At 38.0% G+C, this 16682-nt stretch overlaps 1 long non-coding RNA gene across 1 annotated transcript in view; it reads left to right on the top strand.

Moving 5' to 3' along the window:
• Positions 1-205: 205 nt before the first annotated feature.
• LOC146445512 (uncharacterized) overlaps positions 206-16682 on the top strand; it is a 30180-nt gene continuing 13703 nt past the window's right edge. Inside the window, exon 1 of the long non-coding RNA XR_014852458.1 lies at positions 206-315. This is a non-coding gene — a long non-coding RNA (uncharacterized LOC146445512). The remainder of the gene's footprint in view (positions 316-16682) is intronic.

The following is a 16682-nucleotide window of genomic DNA, read 5'->3' as shown; positions in this document are numbered from 1 at the left end:
TGTGCAAAACATCTATTGATCTTGAGCATCTGGTGACTTGTCAGTAACCACAGACACTAAACCAGCCAGCTTTAACATGCTGTTAATTTACAGTCTTTGATTAGATAGATTTTTTTGGTACGTATCCATAGAGCTGCAAGGATCATCCCTGCCATTCATTATATTCCTTTTAATAAATGACCTCGGTTTTGTATCCCAGCAGGGAGGTTTGCAACACTGAATGTTCCTGTCAATTGAAAATTGATCTTTTCCACAGGATGTTCCAAAAGATTAAGCAGGTATCTTTAGGCATGAGACCCAGGTCACCTCTATCCTGTAAGCAGGATTTTGGTTTTTGTGGGTTTTTTTAGATCTGCAACTTCAGCCAAGAGCAGTGTCTGAGATGACAGGATTTTACCTCTTCTACTAACTTTGAAACAAAAATATAACTCATGAGGTAGATAGATACATGAAAAAATAAATAGTCTCAGTAGAATATGACTCAGTGGAATAGTCTCAGATGGATAATGACTATACTTGCATCAAGTGGGAGAGAAAAATATCTTTCTCTATAGAGATGTTTCACAGTATATTGATCTTTGTGAGATTATTTTTTCTCTGCCTCAAAACCTACCACCAAACAACTGACTTTTTATTTCGAACAACATACATAGTTTGTGTTTTGATGGACTAGAGCCATAGGGCCAGGTCATGCCCTGTTAAATTCCATCAATGGCAGCAGAGTAGAACTCGGAATAATGTCAGCCGAAATACCTTGCTGTCAAATTACCATTTCCAAGTCTGAATAAACTATACAGTAAAAAAACCCACCAAATCCTACAAGGCATCCTGGGAAAAAAGCAAAGGGGAAAGAAAAGGGGAAAAAAGCCACCAACCAACCAAAAAAAAGTAATAGAAAATCTTATAAGCAGTGTGGTTATCTGGAAATTGTTGTAGTTGCAGATTGCATTACAATTTGAACTTGGATGCAGAAAGATACCTAAACTCGTGAGATCTCAGAAGAGATTTAGGTAATTTTAAGATGTTTTGCTCATGAAGCACTGCAATACCTCAAATTGTCTGGCTTTAGTGAGACATCAAGAGGAGATCACTCTTTTCAGCTGAGTTGGTTTTTGAGCAGAGCACCTTCACTTGGTGCAGATTGAAACTCTGGCTCCTGGGCATGGTTGCATTTAGTCCTGCAGAGCAAAACGCCTGGGCTTTGCAAATTCCCAAGGCAACACTGTATCAGGAGAGTCTGGAGAGCAGTGTCTGCCCAGGCACATGCAGGAGGCACCATCAGCCACATCCACAATCCTTTTTGCAAATGTTCATGCAAATCCGACTGCTGCATCCCACTCTGTCTGTGTAATGTGTGTAATCCATCATTTAACACCCTAAACTCTGGCAATGACTGTGCCCATAATATTGGATTTGCTTTTGAGAGGTGTAGCTTGAAATGCAGGATCTTGTCCTGGAACTGCTGCAAGGCAGAAGATTAAGTGACAGAAGCCACTGCTTGAATCTTCTCTGGACTCATTCCATTTTATTTGTTTAATATTGATATATATTAGATGAGTTGCTTTTTACATCAGGTGGAATGCTGCAGTTTGTTTCATTTTATGGAGAGACTCATTTTCTTAAACCTCTGCATTTCCAAATGGTCTACTCCTTGACCATTTTTGATTCAAAGCAGCAGTATTAATTCCTTCTACAGCACTTCTCAGCACTGCAGTTACAGAATTAGCATTGAGCTTTTCAGACTTGATAACAGATTCTAATTTTATCCCATCTGGTTTATTGTGAGGATTTTTTTTTTGTGCCTGGGGGTGACTTTTCCTTAATCATTTCTTCTGTACAAGATTGCTGGTAGGAGCTTAAAAGGCTTTCTTTGCTGCAAAGACCAACTGCTGGTTTCTTCTCCACCAGGACAATGTACCAGCAGCTCTCTGGATAAATTGTCTAGAAGGCAATCATTTGGAAGCTCTTGCCAAGCTAGAGAGGTTATTAGCTTTTGATCTCTTAAATAATATCACTGTAAAGTTGCCCTGGTGTACTGGCATTAGATCTCTGCTGAGTTTTCTTCCTGAGAGGAAAGACTACAGAAAGCACCTTTTTTCATTTACCAAAATAAAATTTGCTCAAAGTTGAGGCCTCAGATACTGACATGAACCTTCCCAATGCAAGTACTGGGGTGGGGGTGTGGGGGTACATATGAAGGAACAAATGGGCCCAGCTGCCAAGTGGGAATGAACAGGAAAGACAGGAATAGTAAGGAAAAAAAACCCCAAAACCAAACCAACAAACAAAGAAAAAAAAAAAAAACAACAAAGCAAACAGAAAACAAACTTAATTTCCCCTGCATTAGTAAATTTTTATAATTTTTTTGAGACTTGCATTTTATTGTGACACTTCTTCTGGCAATGACATGTCTAGCAGTGCCATGATGAGATGTTCAAAACAGATGGAGAGCTTTAGCTCTGGTTTAGGCTCCTAATGTGCCCAGGCAGCCACCTGAACAACGATAAAAGATGGGAATTTCATTTCTTTTTTTTTTTTTTTTTTAAAGCCAACATTTACTAAGCACTTTTATGTCTCACTCATGCCTACTCTGTATGTATATTTTCTGGGGACTACCATACCTTTGTAGGATGTTATCCATCCATTGCACTAGGTACCTTCCAATGTTAGGGATTGAGGTCTGGTCAGTAGCTGCATATATATTCCTCAACTGCAGATATATTTCCAGCCATTTTTTCAATATTAACAAATTGACAAATAGCTTTATAGCTGGATAATCAAGGGATATTCTTAAGTTGTGTTGACTTTTAGGCACACCAATATACATACCTGGTATAAGAATCCATAAGTGCCTGTAAATTTATGAAAAACAGGGTCAGTATTTCTATCCTGGCCTTGCCACAGGATATATTGCAGTGTATGTCTCATACAGAAGCTGTTATTTAATCCGTTTAGACATCACTAGAGTTGTGCCCCTCTCACAACTAGTGATTGCTAGAGCTTTAACTAAGTATAGTTAAGGTTATGACTATTTTTTGTATATATTTCAGATTTCTCTCATTGAATGATAGTCAGTGAAACTTAGATGATATCTAGAACCTCTCTTCAACATATAAGGAGTCAATCACTGTTTGATCCACACTTTATCAATCAGTCAAAACAAACTTCTTTTTCATTTGGAAAGTCTTTTGGATGAGACTTCTCCATTTCAGTTAGCTGGTGGTTTAAAAATAGTTTAGATTCTTATTCAACAGTTATATGCTCTTTGGGAGTTGGAAATAAACTACAGAAGTTATTGCAGTTTGTTCTTTATATTTCCTGTGGATTCTTAAATGCTCTGAGTTTCTCCCTGGTTCTCCCCGGTTGAACTGTAGCTACCAAAACAATATTGCAATTCCTTACCTGTTGGATTGAGTCCCAGCAAAACTATAATAACTCCACTGGCTTCTGTGCTTTCTCTGTACAAATCTGTTCAGAATAGGAATTTCTTAGAATAAAGCTTTTATTGTATTGCCTTTTTTTTTTGTTTTTTTGACAAGGGAATATGTCTCATTGCAAATGGTGTAACTTCTCCTTTTCATTATATATCTGTGTGGCTATAATTTTTTGAATAGTTTTATCTAGTCTTATTAATTTCATTTCAGTGAGTTTTATGATGTCTAAGCTCCCTCAGACCATTACCCATTCCTCGTCCTCCCCCTCCTCTCTCCTTGCTGGGCTTTGGTAACTTGACTTTCCTCAGAAATTAGTGATTTTTTTTTTGTTGTTGTTTTTCCCCCCCCATATCTAACTGCCAGTATTCCTGTTCTATACCATACCTATCCTACCATCTCTAGCTCAGGTGAAATTGTTCTAGCCATGTTACCACCTGAAAAATTGCATTTAGTGTTGTCATTCACATAACCATCAAAACCATGCATGGTTTTGAAATTAAATTTTAGCGTTCTTTCAACTAGATGTTTAGAGTCACCCTCTTGTCATGCTTCCCCAATAATGTTGTTGCAGTGCAATGTCTTTCAGAATTGAAGACTAAATTCTTTAATTTTCCCAATATCTATCAATGCATGAAATCAAACACTACACCTGTAGTACCCCAAAAACCTCTGTCCTCCATCTCAGTCAATGGGTTCTTATTTATTTTACTTATTCTACACGTCTTAGAACAATTTAGACAGGTTTTCATTATTGTGACAAAGCTTTTTTACCGAGCTAACACTGAATTAATTTCTTTCAAGTAAATTTTTGTGGGGCACCATATCAAATGCTTAGCAAAATCCAGAAACATTAAATTTACTGTCGTCACTTTGCCACTAATTATTTTACTGTCTCTCTTCACATTATCTTCTTCTTCCAAGTTTACCTCTAATGTGGCATATCTTGTGCACAACAGATAATGAGACTGTTTCTTTAATGAAACATTTCAATTTTGAGAACAGGTGGTCAAGCATTTATTCCAGTGACACAAGGAAAAAGCTGTCTTGACTAGAAAATAAGTCTGTGGTGTGTAAAATACAATACCTGCCATCTCAAATTGAATGGAAAATGTCCTGAGTGCATCACTTTATCTTCAAATTGTATCATGTTCATAGATATTTTGTTTGGGCCTTTTCCTTTATATTGGCAGCTGCTAAATAAAAGTTGTTTCAATTTCCTTTTTCTGCTGATTGAGTGGTTAGCTCTAAGTCCAGTTTCTGAACAGCATCTGGCACTTTTTATGCAGCTATAAAATATTTAAAAATAAGGTGAACCACTTTTGGCAAGCCTGTTACTCGAAACCCAAAGGGAATTCCAGAGTCTATAGCAAGCTTTATTATCTCTCTGCCAATGCAGCACATCCAGTAATCTGAGACTGTCTGCTGTGCTAATATCAAGCAGTCAGAGAGAAACAGATGACCCTTGTCACAGCATCCTGCCCTGACTTTGGCCTGACAGGTACTGAGGATTTCCTGATTAAGCAAAACTCTGAGCAATTACAGCTGAGAGGTAGAGGGATGCCTCGTTGTGCTGTCACACTTTTTGTGATGGATCAAAGTATGACAGATTGTATATGGGCTGGAAACTAAACTTCAGAAAGAGGTTGGCCACCCTGAAAGCTGAAAAACATCAGCTCGGTGGTTTGTTGGCAGGGTGCTACTCCAAAGGTGGAAATAGGAATTTAATTTTCACAGCATTAATTTTAATGCTATTTAAAAAACCCCAAGCCCTTTGTTTACTGTTGGAAAGATGGTTAAGGCTCACACCAGTGATGGAGGTAACACAAATAAGACCCCAGGAAGCAGAGGAATATAAAGCATGAGGTCCTTGTTGCAGCGGCACCAGGTGCTCAGAGTGATCAGAGAGCAGGGAGAGGAGATCCTCCTCCCAGGCAAAAAGTACCCAGGAAGTTGTCTCTAAAATACTTTATGCAGCATTAGCATGGTGTTGCCTGCTGGGAAAAGTTCTTAGATGTAAAAGCACAGCAAGGAGAAGGTTTGATTTAATAAAATGTTTATTTCTGTTTGCGAAGAGTGCAGGCCTGATGCTCAGCTGGAGTAGGCTGGCACAGCTCCATTGAACCAGAGCTGCCAGCTTCAGGAACTTATCTGTGCTTTTGTGCTTTTATAAGACATCTCTGTACATTTTTTTGTGCTCTTCTAGCTTTTACCTTACGGTCCTTGCAATTTTGTTTGTCTCAGAAGAGGTTGCCGTGTCCCTTTTATCTCTGATGGGAAAGTGAGGCTAGCCCTTCACAAAGATGGCAATTCTTAAGGCTTAAATATAGTTATCTGTCCCCTCTGTGATTCTTTCAGAGTCCCTGAACTGAGATAACTGTGGCACTGGCACAGAAAGGAAGCTGCAGCAATCCATATATGTTAGTGCCTGTGACACTCTCGAGGGGATGAGAGGATTGCAGATGAGTCAGATACATAGCTAGCCTGGAGCTGAAAGAAAAGGGTCCAGGGACAGGTAGCCTGATGTGTATCACCTTCTCTATTGTATCCTCCATGTTATAGCTTTTGAAAGCTTTGGGCATAGGTATTGCCCTTGGAAACTGCTATCAACCACTGTGCTGTAGACTTTATCTGCTGGCTGATAGGAATATGGAAAATTAGGTTTTAAGCCTTGCACGTAAAATATAATTTAAGCTCCTCAAGACTGAGTTGTGAAGTCCATAGAGAAAAGGGGAAAAAAATAATTTTAAATCAGTAAATTGAAGATTCTTCTTTATTTTCCTAATGTGCTCTCAGGTACACTGTAAGTGCTGGTTAGGGGCTTAGGGCATGTATTCATTTCTCTCCAGTGTGTTTTCTAATGTCCCTCTTTACAGGAAAAAATGCAGCAGTGAAGTCATTATGCCACTTCACTGTAGACAAGGCAAGTGATTCTGAGGTTTATTAACCCCTCGAGTAACCTAGTGGCATATTGTACGTCCTGTAAAAATGGACATTTTGATAAAGAAAAAGTGTTGGTTTCCCCACAAGAAACACTGCTTCTCTCTCCTGCTGGCATGGGAACGTTCAAGACCAGGATAACTGCAAAAAAAGCATCCTCGTGGGGGTAGCACTCAGCAATTCATTTAGCACAACTTTTGATAGAGCTATAAATAGTGGAAAAGCAAATATTCAGCAGCTCTGCCATTCCTTTGTGTATGGGTGCACACATCTCAGAGGGCTCCAAAAAAAGACAGCACAGGCTGATTTCTAAGTAACTATCCTATCTGCTATTGAGGTGAGAAAATGAGACACAGGGTGAGTAATGAATGAGCACCCAGGTGCATTTTTTTGTGTGCTATTTATATGAATGCTTTGGGGCTTTCGTGTTTATGTTTAGAGGAAAAGAAAGGAAAGGAGAGAAAAAAAGGAAAGGCTCATGGGAAAGTAAAGTTATGCTGCTCAAGCTGTAGTTTTAGGAATGTTTGGGAAGCAGATTCTTGATTTTGGATTCTTAAGACCATGTATGAGCAAAGACAAAAGGCCTCTTCTGCTGGCATAACAAGAATACAAGAAGTTCTAGAATGAGAATCTGCCCCAACTCAATGACTGGCAGTTCTGTCAGCCTCCCTGGTGCCACTCTGTGTCTTTCCCCATGACTGGTGTTCAGACTGTGCCTTCCTGCCCTCTCCTGCCTCCAGGTGACCCAGATACCTTGGATCACATTAAAAAAAAAATCAACTTCCACTCCTAATAAATGTTTCAAGTCCTTAAATGTCAGCTTTGGTCTCATCCTAGTACAATCCATAGCAGCCTGCCTTCTGCTTGAACTGATCATCTGCTCACAAACAATTTTAGAAGTGACTTCCAGTCCAGACTGAAGACAGAAATCCTGCTCCTGTGGCCTTTGAGAAGACTATTTTCTACAATGAAATAACTTTTAAATTCAAAATAACATAGCAAAATTAAAAAGCTGTTGCCTCTCTCAGCCAAAGACAACATGCAAAGAATATGTGGAAGAGGCAAAGTGTCTGTGTGTCTGCATATAAAATGTACTTCTAAGTGCCTAATGAAACATTTCTAAATAATCTAAATATATGTCTGTAAAATATCATATATATGTTTTATCTTTCTTTTGAGTTATAAACTCTGAAATTAAAAAACGTGTGGTTAATATGATTTTAAACACTTCTGAGATTAGGTTCTTCATTTGCTTGTGTACGTTCAACATATGAAAGAAAAATTTTTGCTCTCTTGCAAGACAGTATCACTGTCATACAGCAGTGAAACTCACCATTTTTGTGATTTTGAAATGAGTGAAGGTAGATTATATCTGGTTTACAGGTATTGAATCTTGCCCTGTTCAAAATCCTTAAAAACCTGTAAGAAACTTTTCTTGAACACTCTGTGAAGGAATATATGTGTTGGAAAGGATCTTCAGTTTACTGAAGAAATTTCATGGACTATAGGCTTTTGATATTATGCTATTATAGGATACTCTTAGAAGGTTATCTGATAAAACTGTGTCAGTAAATATTGTAGTTTGCACATTTTTACATTTGAGATTTAAAAAAAGAAGAAGTCTTATATGTTTTCTACAAGTGTTTCAGGCAACTCTTTAATTTTTCTTTCCGAGAGCCATCTGGGAGATGCATGCAGCTTATTCAAGTCTTTGAAATTATTCACAGAAGTAATTTGTTTCTTCTTTTGCAGAGGGATACAAGAAATCTCCCCCTTTCTCATTTTGATTGCTTCTTTTCCTTTATTATTATTCCCTTGTTGCACAGTTTTTTGAACTGCTACAAAATATAAAACTATTTTTATCACAAAAGAATATGCATAATGATATAAAACATATTTCAATTTATTTAGCCTTTTCTAGGATAAAGTCCAATTACCATCTTTAAAGTATACCCCAGCTGATATTATTCTTCCACAGAAATTTCGAGATACGTTTTTTGATAAAGACTCATTTAAATAATGTAGCTTGGCTTTTTGCTGATTTAAATGTTCTGTAAAATGGATGCAACATTGTTAGTTACTGCTGTGTAGTTACCATATATTTTTATGCTCAAGCTGTCTTTTTCCATTTTTAATCATCTTATCTGTGCACTGAGCATTTACATTTTCATGGAACTGAACTCTCTACAGAACTTCATATATATTTGTTTTTCATTCATGCTGTGTTTTTTAATGACTTCAAATACTTACAGTAAACACAAAACTTGAACCTAGTCAAGTACTTAGCCAGGTGATTAATTTTCAGCACTCAAAGCTGAGATATTTTGATGGTACAGTTCACAGGAGTATTTTTCCAGGCCCAGGCAAAACTGAATACTGTGAAACCCTGAGGCAAAAGTAGGTGCCTTCTGAAGCTTGTAACTCTAAAAAGCTCCCCAGACTGAGACAGACAGAGATTGGTTTTTCTTGTAGTGAAGTAGATTTTACCATATGATGTGTCCTAGGAGAGAGAGGATTTAGCATGACTCAGGCAAACACCTACGACTAAGTATCAGGAGAATAACCTTCACTTACCAAAACACATCTAAATTATTCTGTGTTTAGGCTGACCCTAAATAAGAATTTTCATCAAGTTCATACTGTGTGGGCTAGTTCATTTGCTCTCTTCCAAAGATGAATATTTCTCTCCCGTTGATAAATTTCTTTTTCTTGTTCATTTGTATGGAAAGGCTGTAGGTTCCCAACTGTTCTTTTGTCAAGCTGGAGTGCTTGATTTACTGTATACATTTCCTGCCACGTATTAAGAGCTGCTCTGAGCAAGTTCTATTCACTGTCACTGCAATAACTAAGCCTGCCAACGTTAAATTCAGGATGTAACAGGTGTAAAATCAATCAGTCTCCTTACAGAAATGTAGCAATGCCTTCCTGTTTCATTCCTCACACAAAAAAAGGTCTGACAGGTCAGTCCTATCCTCCTTCAGATTCATGACAGTATATTGAAAAAATTACTAGGTACTTGTTGTTCCCACTTACAGACAAAGAGCTGAACCCCAGTTTTACAAAACCAGGCATGCAGAACAATCCTTGGAAGCTTCTCATTTGTTCCCAATACATTTATTTCCTAAAGAACTAAATTTTCTTCCCCCAAAGCATCAGGCGCCACCTAATGATGGAGTCAGGTTGTCACCCACGCCTTGGATTTTTTTGTCTGGCTTCCACCACCCCTGTTTTCTGCAGAAGAGCTGCCTGAGGATGGCAGCTCCCTCTCCCACTTTCCTTACTTTTCTTTGCAGGTCTGGAGGTCAGGAGGACTCTGTGGGTCTGTCCACACCATTCTGTCCCCACAGTGTTACTGTGCATCCCCAAACTGCCTGAGTTGGAAACAAGAGTGCTGGGGTAGCACAGCAGGGATGAACACCACAGGCATCATCATCTGTCGTGTTTGCAGCTGTCCTTCAGCTCCTCCTCTGCACTGAAACTGTGGCACTTTTGTGGTAAAATGAAGGAGACTCCTAGGTACAGCGTGGGGTTCAATTATTTAGTAATATGGGGTTATTAAATTATGTGTGTCTGCTGTTTTCACATTGCTTCGTGGTTTCTCTGCCACCCTTGTAAAATTCCTTTCTTCCTTGCTTGCCAGATGCATGGCTTTGTCTCTGAACCACAGTGAAGATGACTCAGAGCTGTCACTCTGCATTTCTGTCTCCCCTTGTTCCCTGCCCAAATAACAGGAAGCACTTCAGATCAAATTGGATCTCTTAGGTTTTGTCTTCAAATTTTTCAAGCCATTGTTCTTTATTTATTGTTAGTGAAGCTCCTTCATTAATGGTGTGGGAGTTTTTTTCCAGTTTAAAACTATTTTTCTTAATTTCATTAAATCTGCAGAAATTCATATACATGCATAAACAGACATATTACTGGAACCAGCTTTTCAAAACAGTCCTTAACTAAAAATATGGATGTTTTTAATCATACCTTTTATTGAAATAGCAGGGTTTGACATAAAACTGCTTTCTTGATCCAGAATGAGTTCCAGCAGCAGTAGTAGTGTGTCTGGAATTACAGACATAAACTGGATATGAATATGCAGCATCTGTGGTGGTTTTTGCTGTGGTCCTAAACTATTTTTGTAGGGTTGCTGATTGTTTTCAGGGGTTTTATGTGCTAGTTTATTTGTTTGACCTTTTTTAAGGGATATAAAGCAATATGGAAAGTTCTATAACATGGATAAGAATTTCTTTATTTCTAGGAATAACTAGAATTGATTTAACATTCCAGAAACACATATTTCTGAAATGCTAGGAGAAAAGGTTAAGACAAAAAAAAAAAATAGAGGAACAGACTGGTCTATTAATCTTTATTTTGTTGCTTAGCCTGATAGATTGTTTTAGTGTTTCAGTCTGTTAATTGCAACTAATCATGGAAAAGAAAGTCTATTAAAAAGGCAAAAAAAAAAAGTCTACAGTGCTTTGCTTTGTGGTGGGCTATCAGCTTGTACTTGAAAACAGCTAAGGTGACAGCTGCCTGTTCATTTCAGAGCTCTTTGCTTTACCATTTCACACAGCTGGCTGGAAATGTTCTAGATGTTTTTCCTTTGCTCATGTGTGATTTGAAGTTGGTCTCAATTGGTTTGGTGCTGAGTTTTCTGCCAGGAAAAGAATCTTCTTTAATTATGTGCTAAGGGTGTGTTTTTGGACTCCAAGGAAAGTTCCCCAACCCTCCTCCTCCTGTACCTGAATTTTTCTGTAATAGTATGGAAAAAGTGTTTGGCTTCTGATATTTTGGATTGTCTTGGAGTCCTGTGGAGCAGGCTCATGAAAGATGCATCCACTGCTCTTTCTGTGTTGTTTTCCCCTCTGTCCCTTTCCTCCCCCCACCCCAAATCATGCTTTTAAGCCCAGCTGTTAATATGATCCAAAGCTTGGCTCCTGAAATCAAAAAACCAAAAGCTTCTCTGAGTTTGGGAGCCTGGGTCAATTATAGAGCCAAATAATTTTGCTAATAGTAATATCCAATGAGTTGAGAATATGCTTTGAATGCTCAGGATTCACTCTGTTAGGAAGCAGAAATAATCCCAAGCGACAGGCTGGGATTAGTCACGGCAATTACAAACAGTGCTAGGGATTAGCAAAGGTGAAGCATTTTAAAGCATTCAATTAACTCCTGGATGCATATTGATGCCTTGCATAAAGTTGTTCTTAAAGACAAACATATCTATTTCCCAGAGAGCAACAAAAAGATCACAAATAAACCAAAGCCAAAATAACCTTCTGATTTTGCATGTCTTTTTGGATGAGCTTTGGTTATCCAGTTCTAAAAATCACCTTGTTTAGTAATTCATGTACAGTTTTATGTACACCACCAGTACAAAACAGGCTTGTTTGCTGTCTGTACTATTTAGCATTTTCATGAAATGTGAAAAGTGATGTTTATGAAAACCACAGAAACATTCATCCAAAGAGAGGCAAATTCACCTACAATCTTTCAAAAACCAAAATACTTTCAGGTCACAGCGGTGCCAATAACACAGCTTTACTGTAAATTACTCTGAATAATTCATAAACAGGAGAATGACATTCTGACATTTACCTAATCAAGCCTAAAATATTAGGATCTAATATGAAACCTGATAAAATACATTTGCTAGTGGCAGGATAGACTTGCAGGCTCTTCCCAGGGACAGAGGGCTCCTCCCTAGACATTCTGCTCTCAGGTGCTTGAACTCTGCATTCACATGCAAGGTGATTATCACTGACTCATAGAACAAGGTGCTGTTGCTGACCCGTTGAGGTAATAAAAAGCAACTGGAGGCTCTTGTGACTGGAAGAAGGTTTTTGAAGTCAAGATCATGTAAGCACAGCTATGAGGTGATCCAAGTTTGGGAAAGAAGCTTGGAGTTTCCATTTAATGGCTGCAAAGGCTGCCTAAAGTTTTAACTATGACCTTCAGGTGATATGGTGTGAATGTGATAGCTTGTACCTTCATGGTCTGGGAAGAAACATCCCCACAATTTGTGATATGTGAGTAATCTGAGATTTTGGGTTTTTTTTACAGTTCAGAAGCCATAAGAAAAAACGTAAGTATGAATTGGAGTGAATGTGTATTTTGTTTGATGCATTCAATCATTTTGGTGTTTCTGTAACTATGGAATATGGTGAGTTTTATGGGATGTTTACAGACCATCTTTAGTTTTGCTAGCAACTTATAAATTTCACGTATCCTAAAATGTGTCTTTTGAATAAAGCTGCATAGTTAGTATGTTGGATAGCACCATCAAAAATTATAATAGACTACTTCCCCCCCCCATTTTGCTATTCTGGAGCTGAGAAGGATGTTTTTCCTACTACCTTTGCCTTTATCACAGTGATCTTTACTGGCAGGTCACATAGTGTATCCTTGTCTGCATATCTTAAGTGCTGTATGATTTAATTTCATTTATGTGCCTTCCACTGTTAATTAGACTAAAACTAACACCTCAGGTTCACAACAGCTTTGCTGTTTTAATATCCAACTTTTCTTCTGCTCTGTCCCTAATCAGAACAACTGAATGCCCTAAGGAAAAATAAACAATCTCAGCCTTTATAGGACTGATTTTTATTTGAAAATTGTCAGAGCAAAAAATACTGCCTGTGCTGTTATAATAAGCCATGCAGAAGGAGGCAGGTCTTGGCTCCAGGGAAGACCAACCTATTTAATAGAAAGATTGGCTAGCCCAAGGAAGCCATTTTTTAAGCAGATTGAGGTCGCTGTGATCTGCAGGGATATGCGTGTTAGAACTAATAAGTTATTGCTGTACCCATGACGCTTTCCTCCTGATTGTTCTGTTTTAATTCCAGCAAAAGCCATAGAAAGTCCCCCAACAGCTTCTGTTGCTGACCTGCTGGGTTTATGGCCCCAGGTAGCCAAACACTTCAAGCTATTCATTTTATAATATATCACTGACAGCTTGGGAGTGAGGACAGAACTTAAAAGTTGTGAAGCTTGAGAGATGAAAAGAGAGAGGCAAAGACGAAACGCTAGTTAAAATTAATTTTTTTTCTCCTCCACTCAGACTAACTGAGTAGTTGCAACCCAGCCAAATCTGTGCAATGAGAATATTTGTCTCTACAGCAGACAGCTGCTGTCTTCATGCTCCTATGGTGGGACCATTTGTGGTACACATGTCCACTCATGACATTCTTGGACTCCACCAAATTTGCCTTGAATATCACTGAATGTTCTGTCCCTCCATGCTACTTGATCTGCCCTGTATTTTATTCCCTGCCTTTTAAATCAGCAGGAACTTTAAGGACTCTAAAAAAACTGCAGGAATGTGGACACCTGGTAGTGAAACAAACAATTGCTAATAAAGCTCATCCCCTCAGGCCTGGAATCATGTACATTATTTCTGCTTCCTAGTTGAGAGCTACAGCGTTGCCATGATGAGTCCTAAATTATTTCATTAAGTTTTCTTCGCTCTCTGTTCAATCTTTAAAAAATTAATTACCAATTCCTCATTCTGTCAATTAGTGAAAACCTACATAAATTATAAGAAAGAGCTACTTGAGTCATGACTACTTTTCAGAGTTCTATTACTAGATGAAACGACTCCATGAAAATTGCTGTGTTTATGTCAGTGATATGACTTTTTTCCATGAAGCATCTAAAATAAAATTATTAAAAAGGACTCATGTTTAAAAGCAACAAAAGGCCTATCTACATCATTTACTGGAGTGTCAGGCAATGATATTGGTAATAAGACAATGTCGTGTGAACCACAGAAAACAATGAATGCTGTGGTGCTGTACCAAAACAGGACTGTCACTTAAAAATACTTTGTCTTGTTCTTTTTTTCCTTTAATGTTAAAATGGAGTTCACGTTTGAATAAAATTAGAAAGTGAGGGATTGTGTTGTTTCTGAGCAAGGAAACCTTGAAGTGTACATGGCCATATGGAACCCTGACTAATAAAATTGGGAATATGCCTATGTATTTTGGTATGGGATTCCCTTTCCTCCCCCAGAGCTTGTCCAAACTGCTGCTGGGTTTTGCTGTTGTAGTAAAAGAAAGATGGGATAGTCTCTGGTATAGTGTTCAATACCAGATACTGGAGTTTTGGATCAATGCTAGTTCAGCCATGTGAATTCCCCATGGGTTAGATTTAACACAATACTGAGAATGGTAAAAATGAAGTAGTTAAGTAAAGGAAGTGCTTAACTGCAATCAGCAACAACCCACCAAAGAGTTGCAGCTTGTCAGTTTTCTTGGCTGTTGTAGCCATTTACAGTCTGTAAACACAAATAATCTTTCTAAAAAGTATATTCCTGTAGGTGGGGGCTAAAAGGGTGCTATGTATTAATTCATCTAGGACTTGTGATCATGGAAAAAGGGATATTAGGTGACATACTAATAAGACTTGGTTTTTGGGTTTTCCATCCACATAGCATATTTTGAATAAAATTCCCAATATTGACATGTTAAAAACAAAGGAAATCAACATGAGTTCTATGCAATGTATCACTGAGAGTTATTCTACAGTCTTACAGACAACTCAGATAACCTATATTTCCCTCACTTACCATTATTTCAGCCGTGTCCCATTAGAAGTTTTAGCAGTTTTGTTCTCCTTAACTATTTTTTAAATGTTACTGAAGCATCACAATAACCCCAACTCTTACTGTGGCTGTCTCAGCTTAGTCACTCTGACCTGTCTTAAGGGGACCAATATTGCAGCAGTTTCTATTCAATGAAGTTTAAAAGCCGTCTTTGTCTTTGTAGGCCTGCAGAACCTTTACCCAGAATGTCTCTCCTGAAATACATAAAGGATTATAACAGTGAATTTGGTGTTAAGAGATTTGTGTATAGTTTGTGCATAACCTTTATAATTAAAGTTCCTGGGCACTTCAACATTTCTATTATTTTGGATTCTCTTTATGAAATAAAATCTGTGCTTTCAGAAGAGGCAAAATTCAGGTTTAAGTGATGATGCCTCTTTGGCAGAATGAATATTCTTTGAGGGATGAGGGGAAAGTAGGCCAAGTTACATATGTGCCTGCTGGTATACAGATTCACCTGCTTTTCCTATATAAAGCAAGCAAGTAGCTAACTTGCACTTATTACTGCCATAGAGATGTTTAAATCCCTGTTATCTGATCCCTCTTAAGCCTTTTTAGTGTTTTGGAATGGATCTATGACTGCCGGCTGCTTTCAGGACTCCCTTTAAATTAGTAGGACCATGATTGTTTCTGTTAGATTTGGACCTGCACTGTATGTAAAATTAGAACTGCATATGTACATCTCCAGCCTGCCTGCATGCCTTGTTCAGACCTGTGGCATCTTCTCAGCCAGCCAGGGGTATTTATCTAACACCTTGAAGAGTTTTACAAATGAGAGCAAATTAAATCAAAATTAAGTTGAACAATCTTATTTAATCTGAATTGTATCAGGGAGCCCTGAGCCTAGTCCTGAGAGTAGTAGAATGGAATGAGATCATGACAATATTGGCCTCTTTTTGGTCTTAATTTATTTCTTTCAGATGAATGAAAAATTACAGGGAAGTAAAAGACTGCTCTTGTAGGAATGGTGTGTTTTCATGCTGTGGAATAAGAGTGGATGTGGCTTGATCTGTATGAGATTTAATATTTGTCCTTTTTCCAAATCAACAGAAGTTGTCCATTATCAGACAGCAATTCTACCATTTATCTCTATCTGCTTGGGAAAAATTTTAAAAAGTTGAATGGAGATAAGGTAGAGAGTTAGGGACTGTTACAAGTTATGGCTGCAGTTGTAGGCATCTAAATATTAATTGGTTTGACACTTGTTTGTGCCATCAAAGTATATAGTTGCCAAGTATGCAAAACTACTTAATTTTCAACAATTTTTCTTGAATCTGGTTATCTATGGTGTTTCCATGAAAACAGTATGGCCAGAGGGATGTAAACTTGGACCACAGGAAACTGAGAAATAGATACCACTATAACCACGCGGTGCTCTTGTATAACCATAAATTCTATATCATGTTAAGTAAAGGCAACCAATTGTTTATATTTTGTCCATCAGCTTTAGGTAAGTAATATAACAGATACTGGTCTTCTGTATTATTGCAAAAAAACCTTCTTTGTGTGTCACTTATGGTAAACACCATGGTGGGGGTGCTATCCTATTAAACCAAAATAGCTTCTGCTCTTGAAAATGCAAATTAGAAGCCTAATAAAAGTTTCTGTGAGCTTGAAAGAGGATTTTTATATTTGAATGAGGATTTCTGTATCAGAAAGGCTTAGACACTGGAGTATGACACTAAGTTCCCCGTTCCATGAAAGCAAGAGGGCTGAAT

Source organism: Lichenostomus cassidix, chromosome 1, assembly GCF_008360975.1.
Source record: "Lichenostomus cassidix isolate B80296 chromosome 1, HeHo_3.0, whole genome shotgun sequence".
Lineage (NCBI taxonomy): Eukaryota > Metazoa > Chordata > Aves > Passeriformes > Meliphagidae > Lichenostomus > Lichenostomus cassidix.
This window is presented reverse-complemented; position numbering and strand designations above follow the sequence as displayed.